Genomic DNA, 26439 nt, shown 5'->3' on the forward strand with positions numbered 1-26439 from the left:
GATGGATATGCCGGCTATAACCAAATCATGATTGCTCCTGAAGATCAAGAGAAAACCACATTCACCTGGCTCTATAGAACATTTGCGTTTCGACGCATGCCGTTCGACTTGTGCAATGCATCAAGCACATTCCAGAGGTGTATGATGGCCATCTTTTCTGAGTATCTTGAAAATTCTGTAGAAATTTTCATGGACGACTTCTTGGTGTATGTGAAGAGACGAACCTTGTGCTGAACTGGGAGAAGTGCCACTTCATGGTGAAGGAAGGTATTGTGCTCGGGCACAAAGTCTCCAAGGATGGGCTGGAGGTGGACAAGGCGAAGATTGAGGCGATTGAAAAGCTCCCATCTCCAGCGAATGTGAAACCTGTCAGGAGCTTCTTAGGACATGCTGGCTTTTATCGACATTTTGTGAAAGACTTTTCAAAGATTACACAACCATTGAGTGCGTTGCTGGAGCCAGAAAGAGCATTTGACTTTGATGACCAATGCCTCAACGCATTCAAGATACTGAAGAACACATTAATAACCGCACCTGTGTTGATCACACCGGACTGGACACAGTCGTTTGAACTAATGTGCGACGCAAGCGGTTATGCGATGTAGGCGGTGCTGACGAAAAAGAAGAAAACAATGCTACACCCCATCGCATATGTGAGTAAAACCCTGATCCCTGCTCAAACAAATTACACTACCACAGAAAAAGAATTGCTTGCGGTGATATTTTCATAGGAAAAATTCAGAACTTACCTACTGGGATCCAAACTGATCGTTTACATTGACCACTCGACAATCAAGTACTTAATGACAAAGAAAGATGTGTAGCCAAGATTGATTCGATGGGTTCTCCTCCTCTAGGAATTCGAAATGGAAATCATTGATCGCAAGGGGACGGAGAACTAGGTTGCGAACCATTTGTCAAGATTGGAAAATCCAGAAGTCGACCGCAACCAGTCAGAGGTGAACGCGACTTTTCCAGATGAGCAGCTATTTAAAATTGAAGAATTACCATGGTATGCAGACGTGGTCAATTTTCTGGTTTGCGAACAATTTCCCAAAGACTACACAACCCACCAAAAGAGGCGGCTCAGACATGAATGTAAATCATATTATTAGGATGAGCCAAATCTTTATAAAAGGGGATCATACCAGATTTTGTGCCTATGCGTACCAGATGCTACTCACTGGCGCATACTATCGTAGTGCCATGACTCGCCATATGGAGGACACTTTGGAGGCCAACGCACAGCAGCAAAGGTGTTACAAAGTGAATATTTTTGGCCAACATTATTCAAGGACGCAAAGGACTATGCAATGAAATGTGACTGGCGCCAGCGCACGGGAAACATTTCATGGAAGCATGCGATGCCCATGAACATCATCTTAGAATTGGAATTATTCGACGTCTGAGACATAGACTTCATGTGACCATTTTCACCATCAAATGGTCACAAATACATTCTATTGGTCATCAACTACATTTCCAATTGGGTAGAGGCGGTATCGTGCGTCGCAAGCGATGCGGCCGCAGTCTCCAAGTTCTTGAAGAAAAATATTTTCACTCGCTTTGGCACTCCACGTGCCATAATAAGTGATGAAGGCTCCCACTTTGTTAATCACATCATTAACAAATTGTTGCTCAAGTATAATATCCTTCATAAGATGGCCACCACATACCATCCACAAACAAATGATCAAGCTGAAGTGTCCAATAGGGAAATCAATATGATATTAGAGAAGGTGGTAAAACCTTCACGAAAAGATTGGGCAATAAAGCTGGACGATGCCTTGTGGGCATACAAGACCGCCTATAAGACACCTATAGGCATGTCCTCGTATGCACTGGTGTTCGGAAAGGCCTGTCACTTGCCGCTTGAGCTGGAGCATAAAGCAATGTGGGTAGTGAAAAAGCTCAATTTTGACTTAAAGGCCACAAGGGAAACAAGGAAACTTCAGTTGGTCGAGCTTGATGAATGGAGAATGCAAGCATATAAGAATGCCAAAATTTACAAGGAGCGTGCAAAACGTTGGGATGACAAACAACTATGCGAGAAGAATCTCCAAGTCGGACAAAAGGTATTATTATTCAATTCACGACTACGACTCTTTCTTGGTAAAATAAAGTCATGCTGGTCCGTACCCTTTATAATCAAAGAAGTATTCCCGCATGGTACGGTCGAATTGACTAATGAAGAAGGGACCCGCGCATTCAAGATCAACGAGCAAAGAGTCAAGATATATCGCAGAGGTGACTTTCATTGGGAAAATACCTCCGTAGACTTGAGAAATCCTAAATGAAGAAAAATTGAGCGGTCCCTGCGTTGTTATGCGACAAAAACTCATCAGGGGCATAATTCTTTTGGAGTATCTTTTTTCCTATCTTTGATTCATGAACTCACTCTACCTATCTTTTATATTTGTTATCATTTATATATCCTTTTTACTCGCATAAAAAAAGAGAGAGAGAGAGAGAGAGAGAGAGAGAAAAAGTTTGTTAACTTTGTCGTTTATATTTTTGACCCTCTCAATGTTTTTTTTTTTTTTGCAATGACCATGGTGAACGATTGCGGGGGAGCTACACGATAATCAAAAGACACGACTAGCTTATTCAGCCACCGCAATAGAAGAAATCGACTCACTACAAAGATGGATGTGAATAATGCGGGCGACCGAGCAAATTTGGGTGTTGTATCTTTCCTTGACTTTGTTTATTCCAAATTTTGCACTCTCGCATCTCATTTTAACTTTGATATTTTTATCATCGCATCCTCTTTAATCGGTGAATCATTAAATATTGATTACTTTAGTAAGTCACCGCATTGTTTTCTATGCCAATTATGATTTCAATGATGAAATGCATGCCTTTATTTCTAATCACATGCACTAGAGTTAACTTAATTATAACACAGTCAATTCATGAAATATTTCTACAAGTTAGTGGTCCACCAGCTTTCTTTCAAACTGACTTTTACGAAATCTCCTAAGAGCATCGCATGAATTCTTTCAATCTTTCAGCAATGAGGATATTGTTGCGTTTAAATTTGGGGGTGCGGTATTTATTTTCAACCTTGCTATTTTTAGGCATAAAAAAATCATAACGTTACGATCGGATCCTACTTATAGTTGGATGTCCGCATGACACACGTGGGGGTTAGCCATAACAAAGGTAGGAATCGTGATCAATGCATAAATAAAATGATCGCAACTCCGCTGCCAAATGGGCATGAGTTTAGACTGAGAGAGAGCGCCTTGCTTGTAGTTGGATGCTCGCATGACACACGTGGTCACAAGCCAAAACGAAGGCTAGGCACTTGGATTAGCGCAAGGTCATAGAAAGAACACCTAAACTACGCAAGGATAAAAATCATTTGAAAACACCCCAGTTGATTTTTTTTTCTTTTTATGAAATAAATCATGCGATGCCCTGGAAACAAGTAAAGTCTTTTTGAAGGTTGAACTTGCGGTTCCTAAATTTTAGAAATATTTTAAGAAGAGACCTGGATAGGAATTAAGGAGATTTTGGTACATAGGATTTGAATAAAGCACCCCGAGAAATCTAGGAAAGAAAAAGGTGGCTGACTTTTTAGAGAAAATCCTTAGTTTATGCTTAAGGACAAGCATTGTTTTAAATTTGGGGGTGTGATAACAAGTAGAAATGCACGTTATTACAACACAAAGACATAAAACAATGTAGGATTGCGACAGTAAAAATATATAAAATCGTGTCCAAAAGCATTAAGTTGATAACATTGCGATCCATGCGTCCATCGCATTAAAGCAGCTAATTTACGTATTTTGTGCAGGAAAATGTGTTGGCACAAGGCAGAATTGCAATCCAAGGAATTCAGAATCCGAGTGCATTAAGAGATTGCGATTGCAAGGCTATGCGATCGTATGCGTTTGCGAAGATCTGCTCAAGAAGGTGGCTGCATTGAGACGACGCATCAAGGTGAAAGATCTCTGTCCCTATTTTCCGTTGTCATTCTGTATTCCGATCTTATTTATAAAATGGAATTTGCATCTCTATATCTGTTCACTCTCTTTACATTACGCATGAGTAACTAAACTGCCGAATGGGTTGAGAAGCACTTAGGTAGCATAACCTGAGATCTTCACTTTATGCGATCATTTTGTATTATGTATGTGTCATTCGTCCTTTAGAAATGCTCAGGAGGGTGGCCTAAGGATAGAATCTAGGCTTGAAAAAGTCATATTAGAATCTAGGCTCGGGAGAGTCAGATTAGAACCGCATAATCAAGAGATAGAAACTTAGGAATAAGTTTTGTTTGCTATTAACGCATCGCATGCACCTTAGAGATAGGATAAGATGGTATGCGGTCACCTTGTATCTGTGTGCATCATTCATCATCGCATAGACAAGAATAGCGACTTAGGAATAAGTCTTATAGACATCATCGTATACAGCGCATGCGTTATAAAACTAGGAGCTATAGCATTTGCCTTGGAAGATGAATTGCTATTGTATGTGTGTAGCATGATCGCATAGTTTGAATGCAATCTCAGGAAGCGCTAGCTAAATCCCTTCTCAACCCATTCCCTGCATACTCATTGTAACTTTCGCTGTATTAACTCTTTTCTCAATTCCGCCGCATAGGATTTATATTTTAAACAAACTTACCAACCAAATCATTGTTTTATTTGTTACCGCAAAGGAATCTGAAATCACCGTCGCATATTGTCTCCATAGTCCTTGTGTATGACCCTGGGCTTACCAGGCAACCTAGTAGAATTTATACTTGGATTTTGCTAGGAATACTTGCATGCACAACGCATACACCACCATCGCAATATACACCATTATTTCATCACATTAACAACGCATCAAATGCACACCTCTCGGTGGTTTGCTATATGCTTCATATGTTTATGTCGCATGATTAAGTATGCGATACTCTTGTAATCTTACTTAATTGTTGCAATGAAAGTAAAGGATGATAAGAAGAAGTAAATGAAAATGTAATTGAAGGAAGTAGAGAAACACATTGATCACAAAATGTATTAATCTCTTAAGACACAATGTAATACAATACATAGATAGGATAGATATGGAGGGTCAGATGGGCAATGTCTTGCTTCCATTAGATATGTGTCAAGGCTGCTGGTGGTGCTATGGATGGGTTGTGGAGTAGTCTCTCTCGAGGTCTATCTCCGGCAGAGCTCCGATCATCACTCGGAATGGTTGAAGGAATGAAGAACTCTCAAGAATATCTTCTCATGCTTTTGTCTGGATCATAAGGATCTGCCCGAAGGCAGAAGCTCGGATCCCTTCAAGTTGTGCTCTAAGGCTTCTATTTATAGAGCTCGATCGCCGACAACATTAATGGTCCTTCTCTGAAATTCTGCAGCTAACGACATGATGGACCTGCTCTAAATCTATGCTACTAAAGGCATGGTAGGTGAAATGTCAACATCACCTTTTGATACTCTCGAGGTATGCGTTCATGCTTGGTTTTCGGAGTATCATCGCACACCACCCTTGCGTTCATCCCTCTATTATAGTTATTACTCCGTAGCCACAACCTCTATGCAATGGGTGCAAGCGGTTGATGGCCGCAACATCCATGTGTCGAACATATGCGATCGCCTCTGCGATGGTGAGATTTACCGCATGTGATCAATTCTTGTGTTAGCCACAAAAATAGACAATTGGATGCAAAACAATGCATAATAGTGGGTTAGTCGAGACTCTCATTGTTGATTGACGCAAGCTCACTTTCTCATGAATTCTTAGTATAATCACCGCATATTCTTCTTAACAACCTTCATAATTCTAAATAAAAGGCCTATAATAATGTACATTTCTACCTGTCATCACACCCTCAAACTTAGAATTATGCTTGTCCTCAAGCATGCTTTATACTTAGGAAATTCATAATTCACCCTCTGGCTTTCCTTTGCGATGATTAGCCTCTCAGAATATAATTTACTCATGCCTCTAACCTTGGCAGCAACGCTCTCCTCAACTTTGGCTACTTCTTCAAAGAGATCTTTTCTAAGCTTAAATCAGGTAAGCCTCTGCTCAAAAAAACTTTTTACTCAATTCCCGTAACTTTGCTTTTAGCTTTTAACAATGCGTTCGTTTAAAACAATTCAAAGTTTTGCATTTATTATTAGAATGCGACATTGAACTTGGTTACGCTCTTCGTTTTGGCTTGCCTCCACGGGTGTCATGCGGACAACCAACTCGGTTGCGTGCCATATTCAACTAAACTCTTGCCTTGGCTTCATTTGGCTTGCGCTAGACAGAGGAGTTGCTTTTATGCGTTGACCTTGGCCACTTACTTTCGTTTTGGCTTACCTGCACGGGTGTCATGCGAAGTATCCAACTACGGGTAACTGCCTTTCACAACTTAACTCTTATCAGCTTGAGTTTCCCTTTTGCGCTGACAATGGAGTTTTTATTCCCGAAGATTTTCCTTTTTTTACTTATTTGAATAGCATCGCAATGTGGCAGATGCATTTTTTGGGACCATTGCCACCCCCAAACTTAGAGAGCAGCAACGCTCTCGCCAAAAAGCTAAAGACAAATTCATCAAGAATGCGGTAACAAATGTCTGAGCAGAGGTTTACACATAACAAAACTTAGACTATCAAACCTTGAAGAAGCTATTAAAAGTGAGGTGAGCCTTGCGATGTTTAGTTAGCGGATGTAGCGAATTATAAGTACCATCATGGATGCTAAGTTATCAACGCAAAGATAGGAAATTGGACAAAAGAGAATTTTAAAAGGATAATGCATAAAAGATAATAAGAAAAGAACCTTCAAGTAGAATAACACTTGTGACCATGCTTTAGAATTCATGCTGTCAACGCCATACGTTGAATGATGGAGAGGATTCTTCCATTGTAATTGCGCACCGAGGAGAATTATTATTGCACCTACAAGGAGCAAACACACCATATCCAAGAAAGCAGCCGCATATCCAAAACAACAATAATTAAAATAAACTAAACTAAGAAAGCAAGGTAAATATAGAATAGAAGACGTCCCTGGAGAAATTAGAGTGAAGCCATCGCTAGGAGTCTTCCATGTAGGAGATTGATCTCAACTGCTTAGGTCAAGCGGCTCACCCTGACCATTGGAACTTCTGGCAATTGTTGGATGCATGTTGGTCGTCACGCGCTTATAATTGCTTTTAGTTCATGTGACTGATTACCTTTCTATCTCGGGGTTAATACTAGCTTTCGGCACATTGCCTACACTTCAAATATTGTTGCAACTTGGTTACACAAGCTACAATACTCCCAAGGTAAAAAGGTTGCCTGCGAAAACACAAAACTCAACAAACTATTAGCTGCGAAGTCCCTGACAATGGCGTCAAAAACTTGATGCGTTATGAATGTGATGAAATAATGGTGTATAATTGCAATGATGGTTTATGCATTGCACATGCAAGTTTTCCTAGTAAAACCCAAGTATAAATCCTACTAGGTTGCCTGGTAAGCCAGGGTCAAACATAGGGACTACCGAGACAATATGTGACGATAAATTTTGATTCCTTTGCGGTGACAAAACAAATAAGTTTGGTTGGTGTTTTGTTTAAGTATAAATTCTATGCGATGGAATTGAGTAAAGAGTTGATGACAACGAAAGTTACAATGTGTATGCGGGGAACGGGTTGAGAAGGAATTTAGCTAGCATTTTCTAAGATTGCGTTCAAGTTATGCGATCATGCTACACACACAACAACAACATGTCATCTCTCAATGCAAATGCTATAGTTCTGATTTCTAGGACGCATGCAATGTATACGATAATGTTGATAGGACTTGTGTTTAAGCCTCTATTCTTTTCTATGTGATGATGAATGATACATACATACACAAGGTGACCGCATACTATCATATCCTATTTCTAGGGTGCATGCGATGCATAATAGCAAATAGAATTTATCTCTAAGTTTCTATCTCTTGCTTATGTGATTCTAATCTGACTCTCTCAAGCCTAGATTCTAACCTGACTCTCTCAAGTCTAGGTTCTTTCTTTAGACTACTATCTCAAGTATCTCTAAAGGGTAAAAGACGCATACATAAGACAAGATGATCGCATAAAGTGAAGATCTTAGGTGATGCTAGCTAAGTACTTCTCAACCCATTCGGAAATTTAGCTACTTATGCAATATGTGAAGAGATTGAACAGATGCTGAGATGAAAATTCCATTTTATAAATAAAGTCAGAATACAAAACAACAATGGAAAGTAGGGACAAGAAGCCCGGTAGCAATGCCTTGCTTCCCGAGGCTTTTACACTGTCTTTTTACTCTACTCTGTCTAGAAGAATATCCTTGCTTTCGCAAGTGTCAGCCCTCTCTTCGTATGCAGTGCTTCCCGGAAGTCTTTCGAGCTAATCCAAGGAATGATCTTCCTCGCATCTTTCTTCTCTTCGCTCGGCTCCGCCTTTAAGTATATGAAACAACTACAGACTAACGACTAACTAATTGTATATTCTATCTTCTATGTATATGGCAAACTGTGTCGAACTGCGAACTCGTTTAAACAGTGGTGGCCTTCGAGCTTCAAGGTGAAGAACTTTTTCTCTCTAATGATTACAATGATGGGAGGTCAATTAAATATCTGTTTGATGCGCCGATTAATGGTCACCAAAAAATTGAATGTACTTGCTACAGTGTGTGTTAACTAGCGTTGTCAACTGAATTCGGATTCGACCGTCATTAGCTTTCCGTCCCATCATGATTTATTATGCTTTCACCTTGATGCGCCATCTTTATGCGGCCACCTTCTTGAGCAACTTCTCGCGAACGCATATGATCGCATGGCTTTGCGGTCGCAATCTTTTAGTGCGCACGGTCACTGAATTCCTTGAATCGCAATTTGCTTTGCGCCAACGCATTTTTCCTGTACAAAATAAGTAAATTAGTTGCTTTTATGCGATGGGCGCATGTGATCGCAATATTCTTAGTTTAATGCTTTTGGATACGATTTTACATATTTTTACTGTTGCATTCCCACATTGTTTTATATCTTTGCGTTGTAATAACGTGCATTTCTGCCCGTTATCAAAACCTACAAAGTAACAAAAGAAAAAAAAAAATTCTACAAAACTACAAACTTGTCTTAAAAACACACCTAAAACATAGAGAATGTTGAAATAAAAGTACCTATATTGGCTACCATAGCTACAGGATAGCCACATAACAATGTAACAAGTTCCTAATTAAATCCACTAAAACACATATATTAAACATAAATTTACACATGTATAATATAATACAATGTACATATGCATCTTTAGCAGCTTCGCTTACCCACCCATCCTTCTCTGAGGAGTGACTTTCGTGAAAAAATTTCACTGGGCCGACATCTTCACCATTTTTTGTTGTCTATAGTTCAATAAAAAAATTATTAGTTAGACATAATGAGATAATGAATTTGCACCATATTAATTCATTTTGCATTTGTAGAAAGGATTTTAACCCCCAACAATGGTTGAAGTCGAGACATTTTCTACTCTTCTTATTCGTCTTCTTTTTTGCTACACAAATTTAAAATTTATTAGTACCTAAGTGAAACTTTTGACTCTAAAAGAAACCTAAAAAAGTTTCTAAAAGTCACTTTAACTCTCAAAACCAACTAAAAAAGCTTCTAAGGAGTGTCTAAGAAGCACCTTCACTCTTAAAATAATCTAAAAATGACGAAGTGTCACTTTGATTCTCAAACCCAAACTAAAAAGTTCTCAAGTGTCACTTTCACTCTCCAACTCCAACTAAAAAAGTCCTAAAATTTGTCTAAGTGACACTTTGACTCTAAAAAAAACTTCGAAAGTTCCTGTAAGTCACTTTGACTCTCAAAACTAACTTAAAAGCTCCTAAATAGTATCTAAGAGGTACTTTCACTCTCAAAGCCAAACTAAAAAACTCTTAAAAAGTACTCAAATGGTACTTTGACTCTTAAAACAACCTAAAAAGTTCCTAAAAAGTATGAATAACAAACATATCACCCAAAGAAACTAGATAACAATTGAAATTCATCTTGTAACTCCATGTCCACAAGAAAAGTTTTTGACATGCTTTCTATATACGATATTTTCTACAAACTTTTTGAACTCTAGCAAATGCTCTTGGAGTCCCTCTAGCCACAATCTATAAACAAATTAAGTTCCAAAGCACACCCACTCACATTTAGTTAAATATGTAATTGAGTTCCTCTTTTTAATTTTGAAAAACTTACTTTCTGTTTTTTCCATCAACATAAATCACATAATAATGAAATGTCAAAATTCTAATCATCATCCATCTAGTTCAAATCTTTTCACCCCATGTTTTTTTAACTATCTGTAAAAAAAACAACAATTACAAAATAAGTGTTTAAACTTGATGCTACAAATACAAGTAAGATAGAGAAAAAAGAGTATATTCAACTACAAGTTACTACCTTTAGTTAATACTCACTAATGTAATGTAAAAAGTTTGTTTTAAATTTTTTTTTTTTTCTAATGGCATTCATTTTAATCATTTAGAAATAATATTTGAAAAAGAGAAGAAAAACGTTGTTGACAATAAGCTGGAACTTGAGAAGAATTTGATAGGAGAATAAGGTTTTCTTCAGCAACTTGAAGAACTTCTTCTTCAATATGGAATCCTAGCAGAAACCCTACATGTCATCAGAGTGCATACTGAAGCTACATCTCCTACTTAAAACAATGAAGTGGATTTGGGTGGAGAATGAGTCAAATGACTCAAAAATTGGAAAAACCAACTAAATGGGTTTTTTCAATTTTAAAAAACCAAATTGGATTTCTCCAATTTCTAAAAATCAATTATTTTAAAATTGATTTAAAAACAAGTTTCTTGATTTTTCAAATAAATCCAGTTTTAATCTAATTTTCTCAAAATTAAATTAAATAAAATTGATTTTCTAAATTTGAATTTTCACAAAATCCAAAATTTCAATTTAAAAAATAATTTATTTAATATCAAATATTAAATTAATTAAATACCAATTCCAACACCATGAATCTCTATTCATGATATTAATATTTAAATTATATTTTAATATTATCTTATTCTCCAATTCGTTTAATTCAATAATTAAATGCATAATTATATCACATATAATTACTATTTCCCTCAATTCGAATTTGAATATTTCAAATTAACTCATCATGCTATTCTAAGGTTTATTCTGTTTGTGAGCTAGTAGGGAAACCTAATGGACCTACAGATCATGGACTCTAATGATCCGAGATCAATTGACCAAACGATTTAAAATGAATTAACCCCCATTCGTTAACTACGCGTCACTCCACTAAAGTCCAGTAGTTGCACTCCTCTCATCGTAGATATATCGTGTCCACTCGATATAACCATAATTAGTAAGTTAACCCTCACAGGTTGTTCGTAATAACGGTGGGTCATTAACTATTTTACCCCTGAGATTACCTCTTATTTCTTAAGTCCCACTGATCCTCTAATGAACAATTGGTTTGAGATCCAATCATCAAACCGAGTCCCTCTCGGGCCAATGAGAGTGTGGGACCCCTTGTTCAAGACTCAAAGTCAGCATTTAAGGGAACAACCTCTCTACTAATCCTAAAAGCAGGTATGAGTGAATTTCATCTTATACCCTATGTCCCCAGCTATCTACCCGGTCTTACCCTTGAAATGGGAGGCTTATTTAGCTGGCGCCGTTGAGGCGACATTCAACCATGAAAATCTAAGGATAATATCGAATAAACAGGAGTTCATAGTTAGCTTAGGATTAAGATTTAGTTACTTAGGTCATCGCTTTGAAATAGTTAGTCTTAAATAGTAAACAACATTATAAAGTAAAAGTGACTCATTTCTTGGTCCGATCTTATGAAAACTCATTGCATAGGACGCCTTCACTCCTCATGTCACCACATGAGCGAATTAGGATCACTTCGTTTGTAGCACTTTACAACAAATTGTAACAACTACAGAATGGGCCGCATCCAATAGTGTTACCAGAATAAGGTACCCAATCTTATTCATATACTATAGATCATTTTGACTATTTACTCGAACCTGATCCACTCTTATATCTCCAACTAAAGTTCAAGTACTCATGTAATAGTCATGGATATTTTAGTTTATTGTATTTATTTCTAAAACGAAATAAGGAATTCATATATTCAATAACAACTTTATTTAATCAAACTTCAATAAAAACTTTATTGATTTACAAAATAAGTTTATCGTTTACAAATCACGAGTTTTAGAACATAAAGTTCAACAAACTCCCGCTTGGACTAAAACTCTAGTGGTGACGAACATATGTAAACATAATGTTGAGTTTTTTTAGTTTTTAGAGAGAAATACAATAAACTAGCGAATCACATACCCATGGTTTGCTTTAGGTATCACATACCATGGGTTTTTCTCCACTTGTCCTAGTTAATACAACCCGCAGTCCTAGTCTTACTAGGCGACCCTCAAATACTTTAGCCGAGAGGATCGCTGTAAACATATCAGCATACAGTCTACTTCTTATTCAAACAAAAACTAGGTAATTCATCTTATATCCACAACTTCTTGTTTATCAATGCCATCACCAAAACTGATGACTCGAGTTTCCATTAAACCCAAATTATGACTAGCTACAATCCTCCCACTACATCGAGGCACCCTCAACTCTTTGAGGAAGATGCATCTAACTTATCTCAACAACTTTTGTTACAAGGTCAGCTTAATCAATAACTCTTATTGATATTTATTTTGCATTTATGGAAATTAGATATAATACATGATGATCTCTTACACGTGTACTTTTCCAGAAAATTTAGCATTTGTCGATACAAATACTCGATTTTCTTCTAAATTTGAAGAGTACACTGCTTTTGGGTCGCCTACAAATAGGCATGCTATTTGAACGATGTTCCAATACCTTAGGATTCGACACTCTTAGGGTTCGACACTAATACATATGTTGATCTTTTCCCAAAATTCTGAAATATGTAAACACCCTTTACATGTCATAAACAACCTTTATGTCTTCTCCACATCTCATATGGAGTTTCTGAAACACCTTAGAAATGGAATGATGTTAAAAAAAGTATACAACAGTCACTACTATGTATCCCCAAAACAATTAAGGCAACTAGGTGTAAAGAGTTCGTTATTATTGGATTCCATGTATTATCAAAATAGTCCTGGAAATCTCAGATTTTTTGTACTCTTTACCTCGATTTGATCGATGTGTTTCAATTTATTTTACCTAATAAGTTTTATACATCTTGAACCTTTCAAATGTTATAATTTAGGTAAACATAACTATACTTTGAATAATTACTGTAATATCCATACTCTTACCTTGACATTCACAGTACCATAAAGATATGAATGTCTAAGTTTTAAGGGTTCTTTGGTTCTTAAAATATTTGGTCATCTTATCTCCAAGATAAGTCACATATAATGTTAAAATATTTGTCTTCTAACTTATTTAGATGACAACTTTTAATCTTCTTCTTAATCTCATTAAGACTTTTATGTGACAAAATTTTAATTACCAAAGATAAGTACATGAAGAAAACTTTTGCCTTATTATTTTTCAGCTGTTTTAAATATATAAATATTTGAAATGATTTTATTGAAGGAATTCTGTGAGAAAAGAACCTTGAGCGGAAGCAAGATCGACCAAAAATCATTTTTCATTAAATATAATTTTTACAGTAAATAAGAAGCAAGATATGCATTTATTTATAAATTACAGCATGTTAATGAAAGGGTTTTAGAAACCTCAACTTTAAAGACATTTCTTCAAGATTTCCCTTGACCAGAACATAAACCACTTGAAGACTTTCTCCAAGAAATAACTCGAACGAGTTCGAACACGACCATGAAAATTTCCTTGGTATTCTCAAGGTGAGAACCCAGGAGTGGTGGGCTCTGGCTATTTTGGATTTGAGGGAATTCTCGTGGAGAGGAAGAAGGAAATGAAAAATGTTCACAAAAAAAACTCAATTCACATTCATAGAACTCTTCTGTCTTTTTTCTCTCTGTATCAAAAAACAATCATCTTGTCAAGAAGAAGAAGAAACATTTTCTTTTCTACATGTTAAATATAACCACCACCCACTTATGTGGGTGGAGAGAAAAGAAGAGGAAGGGAGTTATAACTCCCTCCCTTATTATTAAAATAATAATAATATAAATATGATAACTAACTTATATATATATATATATATATATATATATATATATATATATTAAATTATAATGTTATATCAAATATAACATATAACCTATAGTTTTAATCCTGTATCACATACAATATAAAATTATAGTTTATTTCTCTCTTATATGGTATTTAATATAAATCATATTTATATTAAATTTAACAACTATGAATCCAATTCATAGAAGTTATATTTGAATCTCATTCAATATTTATTCCTCTTATTAAACTATAATGTATCAAATATATTATAATAATTATATCACATATAATTTGAAACAACTTAATTATATCATATATAATAAATCCTTATATTAATTTGAACAATTCAAATTAATCCAAAAAACTGATTCTCAATTAATCCTATTGAGCTACTAAGGGGATGTCATGGATCTGTAGCTTGAAGCTCCAACAGTACATGAATAATTAATTAAACTCCTTAATTAAATTATTCACCATCCATTAACTGTCGAACACTCCACTAAAAGATCGCACAGCTGCACTCTTCGCACTATAGATATATTTTATGTCCATTGGATAAACCAAAACAACAATACGATGACCCTTCATAAATTGCTCTAAAATACCGTTTTTTCCCCTGTAGTTACATCTAGCTCTTTAAGTACCACTGATCTTTCTAATGAACAATAGATCATAAGTCTAACTATGACTAAATCCTTCTCGGCCCAAGAGAGGGTGTGGCTCCATATTGTTCAAGACTCGAAATCAGCCTTTAAAGGAGTAATTTATCTACTTACCCCTGCCTCGGGGAAGAAGTGAATCCATCTTGTGTAGCTGTGTTCCCAGCTCCCCAATCAGAAGAATCTTCCAAATAAGCTTATTGAGTCGGTGATGTGGCCATTCTCACCAATACAAATCAACGGACCATCCTCATAGGCAGGAGTTCACAACTCACGGATTCAGTTCACGTTACTTATAGTCATCCTGGTGAAATGTAAGTCTTTATTATGAATAGTGTTATATAATGAGACTAATCATTTCGTGGTCCGGTCTTATACAAACTCTTTTATATAGAATATCCCCACTCACATGTTTATACATGAATGATCAGGATCAGATCATTTGTAGCACTTTACAACATTTGTAACACTTACAAAACAAGCCATACTCTTAGTATCACCTGGATAAGGTACCCAGTCTTATCTATTTACTATAGACCATTTAGGTTATCACTTAAACATGATCCACCCGTATATCTCTACATGTTTAAGTTACAAAGATAACCTTGGATGTTAGTTTATTGGTTTGTGATTAATGCAACTAAAATATCATATATTTTATAGACAATGAATAAAATATCATATATTTTATTAAATACATAATGAGTTTGTTAAATAATGTTTACAAATTATAGGACCCTACGGGATTTAGGGCATCAACCCAAACAATCTCCCACTTGACTAAAAGCTAGTGGGGTATACAATATAGTCAAAATACAAATACAAAATTATTAAACTAAGGCATAACACGCGCCCAGTTCAAATCTCCCACTTGCCCTAGTTCAGATATGGCCTGTCCTATAGACCCATACTCTGCAAGTGACCCTCAAACACCATAGCCATGAGGGATTTTGTAAACAGATCAACAAATTGTGCTCCAAAGCTATCTGTATGACAATCACGTCCCTTCGATACACAATCTCTCGGATTAGATGATACTTCTGCTCTATATGCTTGACACGCTTATGACTCCTAGGCTCTTGGGAATTAGTCATAACACCACTATTATAACAATAAAGTGTAATGGGATTTGACATATCTGGAACAACTTTCAGAACAATCAAGAATTTTTTGAGCCAAATGACTTCCTTAGCAGCTTCACAAGCCGCTACATAATCAGCCTTCATGGTGGAATCAGCGATGCACCCTTACTTGGTGCTTCGCCATACTACTGCCCCTCTGTTAAGAATGAACACTGATCCTGATGTGAATTTCCTAGAATCCTTATCAGTCTGAAAATTAGAGTCCGTGTATCTTGTAAGGATCAAATCCTTAGAACTATACACAAGCATGTAGTCCCTCGTTCTCCGTAGATACTTGAGGATGTTTTTTACAACGGTCCAGTGATCTAATCCTGGATTAGATCGATATCTACTGACTGTCCCCACTACATAGCAGATGTCAGGTCTAGTACATAATATCACATACATCAAGCTGCCCACAGCAGATGCATAGGGGAATCATTTCATCTCCTCAACCTCTTGATGTGTATTAGGACACTGTTCCTTAGACAATGTAACTCCGTGCCTGAAAGGCAATAAGCCCCTATTGAAGTTATGCATCTAATATTTGACAAGCATCTTGTCAATATATGATGCCTGAGATAGAGCTAGCATTTTGTTCTTTCGATCTCTAAAGATCTGAATACCCAGAATAAACTGAGCCTCTCCCAAATCTTTCATTTGGAATTGGGTCGCTAGCTAATTCTTAACTGCAATCAGTAAACCTGCATCATTCTCAATGAGTAGGATATCATCTACATATAACACTAGAAAAACTACTGAATTGTTGATGATCTTCTTATAGACACAAGACTCATCAATGTTTTGATTAAAGCCATAAGATTTGATCACAGTATAAAACCTTATGTTCCAAGATCGAGAAGTTTGCTTCAATCCATAAATGGACCAATTAAGCTTGCAAACATTTTGCTCTTGACCTTGGCTTATGAATCCCTTGGGTTGCACCATATAAATGGTCTCCTCAAGATTGCCATTCAGAAAAGTAATCTTGAAATCCATTTTCCAAATCTCATAGTCATAATATGAGGCAATGGATAGGAGGATTCAGATAGACTTAAGCAAGGCAATAGGCGAGAAAGTCTCCTCATAGTCAACTCCCTCTACCTAGGTATAACCGTTTGCCACCAATCTCGCCTTGAAGGTTTGCACCTTCTCATCAGCACCTCGTTTCCTCTTGTAGATCCATTTACAACCTATAGGTTTAACCCCATCAGGTTGATCTACAAGATCTAATACGGAATTGAAGTACATAAACTCCATTTCGAGTTCCATCGCTGTGATCCATTCATCTTTGTCAATATCCTCTATTGCCTTCTTGTAAGACAATGGATCCTTAACTTCGCCATCAACTACCATAGCCAGGATTTCAATTAAACCCATATAGCGAATAGGTGGGTTCGCAACCCTTCCACTATGTCGAGGTTCCCTCAACACTTGAGGTGGATTTGACCTGCTAGATGATCCTACTTCAATAACTCTTGTTGAGGTATTAGGTTTTTCAACAACTCTTGTTGAAGATTCAGTAGTTTCTTTGGAAATTTCATTCAATACAATCTTACTTTTGGGTATGTGCTCCCTTATGTGGTCTTCTTCAAGAAAAGTAGCATTAGTCGATACAAATACTTTATTTTCTTTAGGATCAAAGAAGTAACCATCTCTTGTTCCTTTGAGGTAGCCTACAAATAGGCATACTCTTGAACGTGATTCCAATTTCTTAGGATTAGCCTCAAGCATATGTGCTGGGCAATTCAGATTCTGAAATGACGTAAACTAGCTTTACGACTATTCTATAACTCCAAAGGTGCTTTGACAACACTCTTGGAAGGAACACAGTTCAGAATGTATACTGTAGTCTCTACTGTATAACCCCAAACGAATCAGTAAGGAAGCGTAACTTATCGTAGACCAACCCATGTTCAACAGGGTTTGATTTCTCCTTTCTGATACACTATTTTGCTGAGATGTACAAGATGCTGAGAGTTGGGATACAATTCCATGATTTATCATATAGTTCTGGAATGTTAAATCCATAAACTCTCCACCTTGATCAGATTGAAATATTTTAATCATTATATTTAATGCATTTTCAACTTCAGTCTTCAATTCTTTGAACTTTTCAAAAGATTCAGACTTACGTTGCATTAAATAAACGTACCCATATCTTGAATAAGTATCAGTAAAAGTGATAAAATATTCATAACATCCCCTAGCTTTTACATTCATCGGACCACAGAGGTCTGAATGTATTAGCTCTAAAGGTTTTTTGGCCTTGTGACCTTTTCCAGTAAAAGGTCTCTTAGTCATTTTGCCTTCAAGGTATGGCTCATACACAGGTAAAGAATTTTTTTTAACTCACTTAGAAGTTCATTCTTCACCAACCACTCAATCCTATTGAGATTGATGTGTCCTAGTCTTAGGTGCCAAAGTTGAGCATTTTCTTTAGGAGAAATTTTAAGTCTTTTATGTTGAGTTACTGCAGTTTTAAACAACTCAGTGTTATGGAGGGTATTAGTTGCTAACGATCTTAGCACATAAAGAATATTTTCCAGTTTTGTAGAACAAATATCAATACCATTCTTTGAAATAAATGCTTTATTAGAAAGAAAGTTGATATTATAACATTGTTCAAGCAAACATTTTATAGAAACTAAGTTCCTTTTTAAATAGTAACTACATATACATTTTTTAAAATAAGAAATATGTTCTGTCAAGTCAACCGGAGACCTCCTACTGCCACCGCTGAGACGACGTGTCCAGTTCCAACCCGCATCGTCATCTCACCAGCATCTAGTTACTGTCAGGAACTAATTCCCTAAAATGAAGAAAAAACATGGTTAGTGGCCCCATAGTCAATAATCTAGGAAGAATCATCATTCTCCACCAATCAGATTTCCAATACAAGCAAATCACATTTACTTTGTTTGGTCTTTTTCTTTTCTGCCAAATATTTGTGGCAGTTCCTTTTCCAATGTTTATCTTGGTTGCAATGAAAACATTTTCCTTTGTCAGCCTTGATGGGTTTTCTACCCCTAGGAGTAGCAACTACGAGGTTAGCCTTCCCCTTTCCACCATTCTTCTTCTTCTACTTTTTGGTGTCGGAGAAAGAAGGTAGAGACTTAATTTCAGAGGTCGAACCTTTATGGAACTTTTTGGTGTCGGATAAACTATAGTTTCTTTTCTCTCTTATATGGTATTTAATATAACTCATATTTATATTATATTTAACAACTATGAATCTAATTCATAGATCTTATATTTGAATCTCATTCAAATGTTTATTTCCTCTCATTAAACTATAATGTATCAAATACATTATAACAGTTATATCACATATAATTGAAAGAACTTAACTGTATCATATATAATTAAATTCCTCTATTAATTTGAAAAATTCAAATTAATCTAAAAACTGATTCTCAATTAATTCTATTGAGCTACCAAGGGGACCTCATAGACCTGTAGCTTGAAGCTCCAATAATATATGAATAATTAATTAAACTCTTAATTAAATTCTTCACCATCCATTAATTGTCGGGCACTCCACTAAAGACCGACAACTGCACTCTTCACACTACAGATATATTTCAATGTCCATTGGATCTAACAAATCAACAGTATGATGACCCTTCACAAATTTCTCGTATGTACAGCTAGGCCAAATTACCGTTTTTCCTCTGTAGTTACATCTAACTCCTTAAGTATCACTGATCCCTCTAATGAACAATAGATCATAGTCCAACTATGGCTAAACCCCTCTCAGGCCAGAAGAGGGTGTGGCGCCACATTTTTCAAGACCTGAAATCAGCCCTTAAGAGAGCAATTTATCTACTTACCCCTGCCTCGGGGAAGAAGTGAATTTCATCTTGTGTAGCTGTGTTCCTAGCTTCCCAATCAGAAAAATCCCCAAAATGGTAAGCTTGTTAAGTCAACGGTCTGGCCACTCTCACCCATACAAATCAAAGGATCGCCCTTATAGGTAGGAGTTCACAACTCACTCAGGATTCAGGTCATGTTACCTATGGTCATCCTTGTGAAATGTAAGTCTTTATTATGAACGACGTTATATAATGAGACTAAACATTTCGTGGTCCTGTCTTATACAAACTCCTTTGTATAGAATATCTTTACTCACATGTCTATACATGAATGATCAGGATCAGATCATTTGTAGCACTTTACAACATTTGTAACACCTACAAAACAGGCCATACTCGTAGTGTCACCAGATCAAGGTATCTAGCCTTATCCATCTACTATCGACTATTTTGGTTATCACTTAAACATGATCCACCCGTATGTCTCTACATACATGTTTAAGTTACAAAGATAATCTTGGATGTTAGTTTATTGGTTTGTGGTTAATGCAACTAAAATATCATATATTTTATGGACAATGAATAAAATATCATATATTTTATTAAATACACAATGAGTTTATTCAATAATGTTTACAAACTATATGACTCTATGAGATTTAGGGCATCAACTCCAACATTTATCTTGGTTGGTTTTAATATAGAAGTTGCTTTATAGAAAAAAAAATTAAAATACTTCTTTTGTTAATGAACATTTCATTTACAACAAAAAGATATTTCTGTATAACTTGTTCTTTACAAAAGATAAATACAAAAACCTTTCATTACTTTAAAAAAAATATATAGATTTATCTTCTGATAGCAACTTTAAGGTATCCCATTGGTTTTAGATATTTTCCTGTAAGAAACCTTCAAGAACTAATTTCCTTGTTTTGCTTTTTTTGATCTCTTTTCCGCAAGGTACATCGGGCAGTTTCTCTTCCACTGCCCGTCTTCGCTGCAGTAGAAACATTTTCCTTTATATGCAGCTTTGGCCTTGCCTTTGTGGCCAGTAGAAGCTTCATTTTTCCCTTTACTCTGTTTCATCGGAATACTTTTATTCTTGGATGAAAAAGAAGAGTCAAACTTTATCTTAAGTGACGGTCCTTTTTTATCAGCAGTGGCAACATTTAACTCTGCTTCATATCCTTTTGTTCTCAAAATGGATTGAAAAGCCTGCAGTTCATTGAAAAGCATAGTCAGGTTATATTCTACTATTCATTAACGCATTCGTGTGAAATTGCAAGAAGCTATTCAGAAGAGACTCTAGAATAAAACCGAATTGGCTCTCTCATCTATGACAACTCTGTTCACCTTTGCCACATTAAAATTGACCATCATGTCTAAGACATGTTCTCTAACAGAGGCCCCTTCTTTCATATGGTAGTTGTAAACATATTTAATAGCATCATGCCTTAGGGAGAAGGACGGTTGTCCAAACATCCTTCATAAAGATTCCATAATCTCTTTGGCATTATACATGCTTTCATGTTTCTTTGGCAAAATATCATATATACTGGCAAGAATATAGGCACAGGCTTTTTCATTTGCCTTCGTCCATCTGTCGTATACTTTTCGAACTATTCGGTTTGCATTTGAGCTAGGGATGGGAGGACACTCCTATGTTAAAACGAATCTTAAATCATCTATCACCAGTAGTGCGTTCAAATCTAATTTCCATGTAGCATAATTGTTCCCAGTCAATTTATCAGAAGCCAACAACTGTACTAATGAGCTAGTCATTCTGAAAATATGAACAAATTCTATTAGTGAATTTCTTTTAAACCCAATCATGTTTCAGCAAAGTAATAATGTACCCAAATTTTATTATTTTATTTGTACACAAAACTATAGTGAGTTAGAATAAGTACTACCGAGGGGCAGTCAAATACACCTTCACTAAAGCAAGACATTCTTGACTAAATACAATCTCTAGAATGGCTCATATTTCGATAGTCATTTAGCTATTGGTTTTTAAAAGAACTTCCAACACTTAGTAATTCTATAGGCGTCTCCATTTTCAGATTTCAGAGATTAGCAGTCCCAAAGATGCTACCAAATTGGAGAGTCAAAGTTGGGAAATGACCTAAGAAATCCTATCCATTTATGGAGTTTGAGTTGTTCTGAATCCTATGTTACAACCCTCCAAGGGGATAATCGTGGTTAGCGACTAGCTAATGCCGCCCTAAAGATGACAAGCAAGCGCAACATAAGGCTCTCACGGTCCAAACTAATGGAAGAGACTGCAAGACACGTTGACGCACATCCTTCACCTGCTTACTATGAATTACTTCCCCTATTCACCTTGTTATTGACCCATGCAAATACTTTTTGAATGGAGTAGTCGAGGTATAATCGACATAAAGCGTTGTATGGATCTCATGGTGTGAACTCTTAGGGACGTTAGAGCTAAGAACAACATATCCTATATGTTACTAATCTCCCATTGAAGTGTTCTTTTTTTTTTTGGGATAATCTTTACTTAGGTATGTTCCGGCTAATTAAACAACCTAAGTTTAGGTGATTATCCAAGTATAACGATTATATTTGGTTTTAACCTACGATGTTTAGGTGATAAACCAATTTTAAAACCTTACAATGCTCATGTGTGCTCATAAAACCAATTAACAATGCTTAATTATTCGACCATAATCCCCAGGTATGAGGTGTTCCGTAGACCGTCAACTTATGTACTCCTAGCCTTGGACATGATTATGTACTGGATGAGTTTGTAACCCAAGTTTTATAAGATAACGACCTATTTTAACTATTAAAACAAGTGGTTAACCTACGTGAGCATGCAACTTATCTTTGTTATGGATTTTAAATGTCTAACCTAAATTTTATAACAACTTATAAAACTTTAGACATACTTTGCATCCATAACAAATGTCAGATATTTCATGATCTAATATAACACTTATATTAAAACAATTGAAACCTTAAACAAATATAATATATATTAAACTCCTTATAACATACTTTCAATGCATGTAACATGCTTCCTATGGTGGGATTTTAAATTTACATGACATACTATATGCACATACCAGATTTATTTAATTATAACATACATCACATACATAAATAATTAAACACATACTGATATGGACCAGTTTTGGGATTTTAAGCAAACAAAAGGTCTAAATTATTACAAAAATCAGCAAAACTGGCTCCAAAACACTTTTAAACCGCACGAACTGACCCGAACCACATGAATTGGACCTCAAGAGCTTCAAAAGTTGCTGAACCGGACCAAAATGGGTTAAACCAGACTTCCCAGACTCGAATCGGTTCACTTGTACCATCGGTTTGGGTTCGCGCGCGCTTTCTGGGCTGGGATGAGCAACGTTGCAATGCTTCCATCCCAATGTTGTGACGCCTCGGGTTCAAGATGATTAGCATTGCAATGCTCTATGGGTAGCGTTGCAACGCTGCTTGGCAGTGGCTTCAGGTCTCGTTTTCTGCTGCTTACCACCTTTGCTTCTTTCTTCATTTACAACCTAATTTCAACTCTAATGACTCCAATTGGATTACAGACACTTATAGACACAATAAGGCCCATCACAAGAGCTACTTACAAGAATTACAATATAATTGAAGAGAATTTAATGGCAAAACTAAGAAAAACCATATTAGTTAAGCACTTTCATACAACTTATGAAAAACACCCACCATGCTAAAATTAACACGAATTGAGTGCTTAAATCATACTCTGATACTAATTATTAGTTTCAACAAGCATGCAGCGGAAGAAAATAGAATCATTAAGCACTCTAATTCATCAATTTTAGCACAATATCAAGCATGTTCATATAATTAGAAAAGGGTTTTAGAAATACCTTTGAAGACTCAATTCAAATCAAGAATTCAGCTGCAATCTACTTCTCTACTGGTCGTGAACCACCACTAGATCTTCCCTACTATCCTCTGGGAACCTTAGATTGAGTTGTGAGTCTCAAAATAATATGAAATTTGGGAAGAATTTGAGAGGAGAATCAGGTTTTCTGTAGCAACTTGAAGAACTTCTTCTTCAATATGGAAACTCGGTAGAAACCCATTGTTTGCATGCCTTTTCTCAACATTAAATCTTTACTTTTGTACCACGAGAACGTGCAATTAGATTGCATACTCAAGCTACAGCTCCTACTTAAAACAATTAAGTGGATTTGGGTAGAGAATGAGTCAAATGACTCAAAAATTGGAAAAACCCACTGAATAGGTTTTTTTTCAAATTTTCAATTTTTAACAACCAAATTGGATTTCTCCAATTTCTAAAAATAAATTATTTTAAAATTTATTTAAAAACCAATTTCTTGAATTTTCAAATAAATCCAATTTTACTCTAATTCTCCCAAAATTAAATTAAATAAAATTGCTTTTGTAAATTTGAATTTTCACAAAATCCAAATTTTATATTTTAAAAATAATTGAATTAATTAATTAAATATCAATTCTACCACCATGAATCTCTATTCATGAAATTAATATTTAAATCATATTTAAATATTATCTGATTCTCCAATTTCATTTAATTCAATAATTAAACGCGTAATTATATCGCATATAATTACTAATTCCCTCAATTCGAATTTGAACATTTCAAATTAACACATCACACTATTCTAAGGTTTATTTCGTTTGTGAGCTAGTAAATGGACCTAATGGACCTACAGATCTTGTGCTCCAATGATCCGAGATTAATTGGCTAAACTCTTTAAACTGAATTAACCCTAATTTGTTAACTACCAAGTCACTCCACTAAAGCCCAGTACTTGTACTCCCTTCACTATACTCAATAAAACCATAATTAGTAAGTTAACCCTTCATAGGTTGTTCGTAATTACGACTAGGTCAATAGCTGTTTTATCCCTGAGATTACCTCTTGTTCCTTAAGTCCCATTAATCGTCTAATGAACAATTGGTTTGAGATCCAATCATCAAACCGAGTCCCTCTCAAGCCAATAAGAGGGTGAGACCCCTTGTTCAAGACCCAAAGTCAGCACTTAAGGGAACAACCTCTCTACTAACCCTAAAAGCGGGTAGGATTGAAGTCCATCTTGCACCCTATGTCCTTAGCTATCTACCCAGTCATACCCCTGAAATGGGAGGCTTATTGAGCCGGCGCTGTTAAGGTAACCCTCACCCATGAAAATCTAAGGATAATCGCAAATAAACAGGAGTTCATAGTTAACCCAGGATTAAAGTTAAGTTATTTAGGTCATCGCTTTGAAATAGTCAGTCTTAAACAATAAACAACGTTATAAAGTAAGAGTGTCTTATTTCTTGGTATGATCTTATGCAAACTCAATTGCACAGGACGTCCCCACTCCTCATGTCACTACATGAATGAATTAGGATCACTTCGTTTGTAGCACTTTACAACAAATTATAACAACTACAGAATGAACCACGTCCAATAGTGTTAGCATAATAAGGTACCTAACCTTATTTGTTTACTATAGATCATTCTGACTATTTACTTGAACTTGTCCACTCTTATATCTCCACATAAAATTCAAGTACTCATGTAATAGTCATGAATCTTTTAGTTTATTGGATTTATTTCTAAAACGAAATAAGCAATTCATATATTCAATAACAACTTTATTTAATCAAACTTCAATAACAACTTTATTGATTTACATAATAAGTTTATAGTTTACAAACCACGAGTTTTAGGACATAAAACCCAACAACTTTTCTATTGACCAATTTAACAGAAAGGATGCCAAGTTTGAATGGATAGATAAGTTCGAATGAAGTTTTCAAGACTTGAAGCAAAGATTGGGCACTTCGCCAATCTTAATCCTCTAGTGCCTGGGAAAGAGTTCGAGATTTACTGTGACGCATCCAGATAGGGATTAGAAAGTGTGTTGATGTAGAATGATAAGGTTGTAGCTTATGCATCTAGGGAACTGAAGAAGTATGAGAGTAATTACCCTACTCATGATCGAGAACTAGCAGCTGTTATACTAGCATTAAAGATTTGGAGGTATTACTTGTCCAGTGAGAAATGTCATATCTTTACAGATCATAAGAGTTTAAAATATATCTTTGATCATAAGGAATTAAATCTGAGACAAAGACAATAGATGGAGTTGATAAAAGATTATGATTGCACCATTGACTACCACCCAGGTAAGGCTAATATGGTAGTAGATGCTTTGAGCAAGAATTCAAGCTGTGCTAGAGATATGTTGAGTACTTTAAGGGACATGTTATTATAGGAGTTCAAAGGAGCTAATGTGGCTTTGACAGTAGGTCGTTTGGGAGAAATGATAGCTCATTTTTAGGTGAGACCTACATTAGTAAATGATATCATCAAGGCTTAAATGGCAGATGATAATCTCAGCAAGTTGATCGAAGAAGTTAAACAACAGTAGAGATCAATTTTGTGTTAAGACAAGATGGAGCTTTGATGAAAGATGACATGTTATGTGTCTCTAACGATCAGTTGCTAAGAAATGTAGTGCTAGAAGAAGCACATAATTCAGCCTATGTTATGCACCTAGGTACTGCTAAGATGTACAGGACATTGAGGAAGTCTTATTGGTGGCCGAATGAAAAGAGACAGAGCTAGTTATGTAGATAGATGTTTGATATATCAGTAAGTTAAGCAGTGTGTCAAAGACCTACAGGTATTTGT

Source organism: Benincasa hispida, chromosome 3 (assembly GCF_009727055.1).
Source record: "Benincasa hispida cultivar B227 chromosome 3, ASM972705v1, whole genome shotgun sequence".
Classification (NCBI taxonomy): domain Eukaryota; kingdom Viridiplantae; phylum Streptophyta; class Magnoliopsida; order Cucurbitales; family Cucurbitaceae; genus Benincasa; species Benincasa hispida.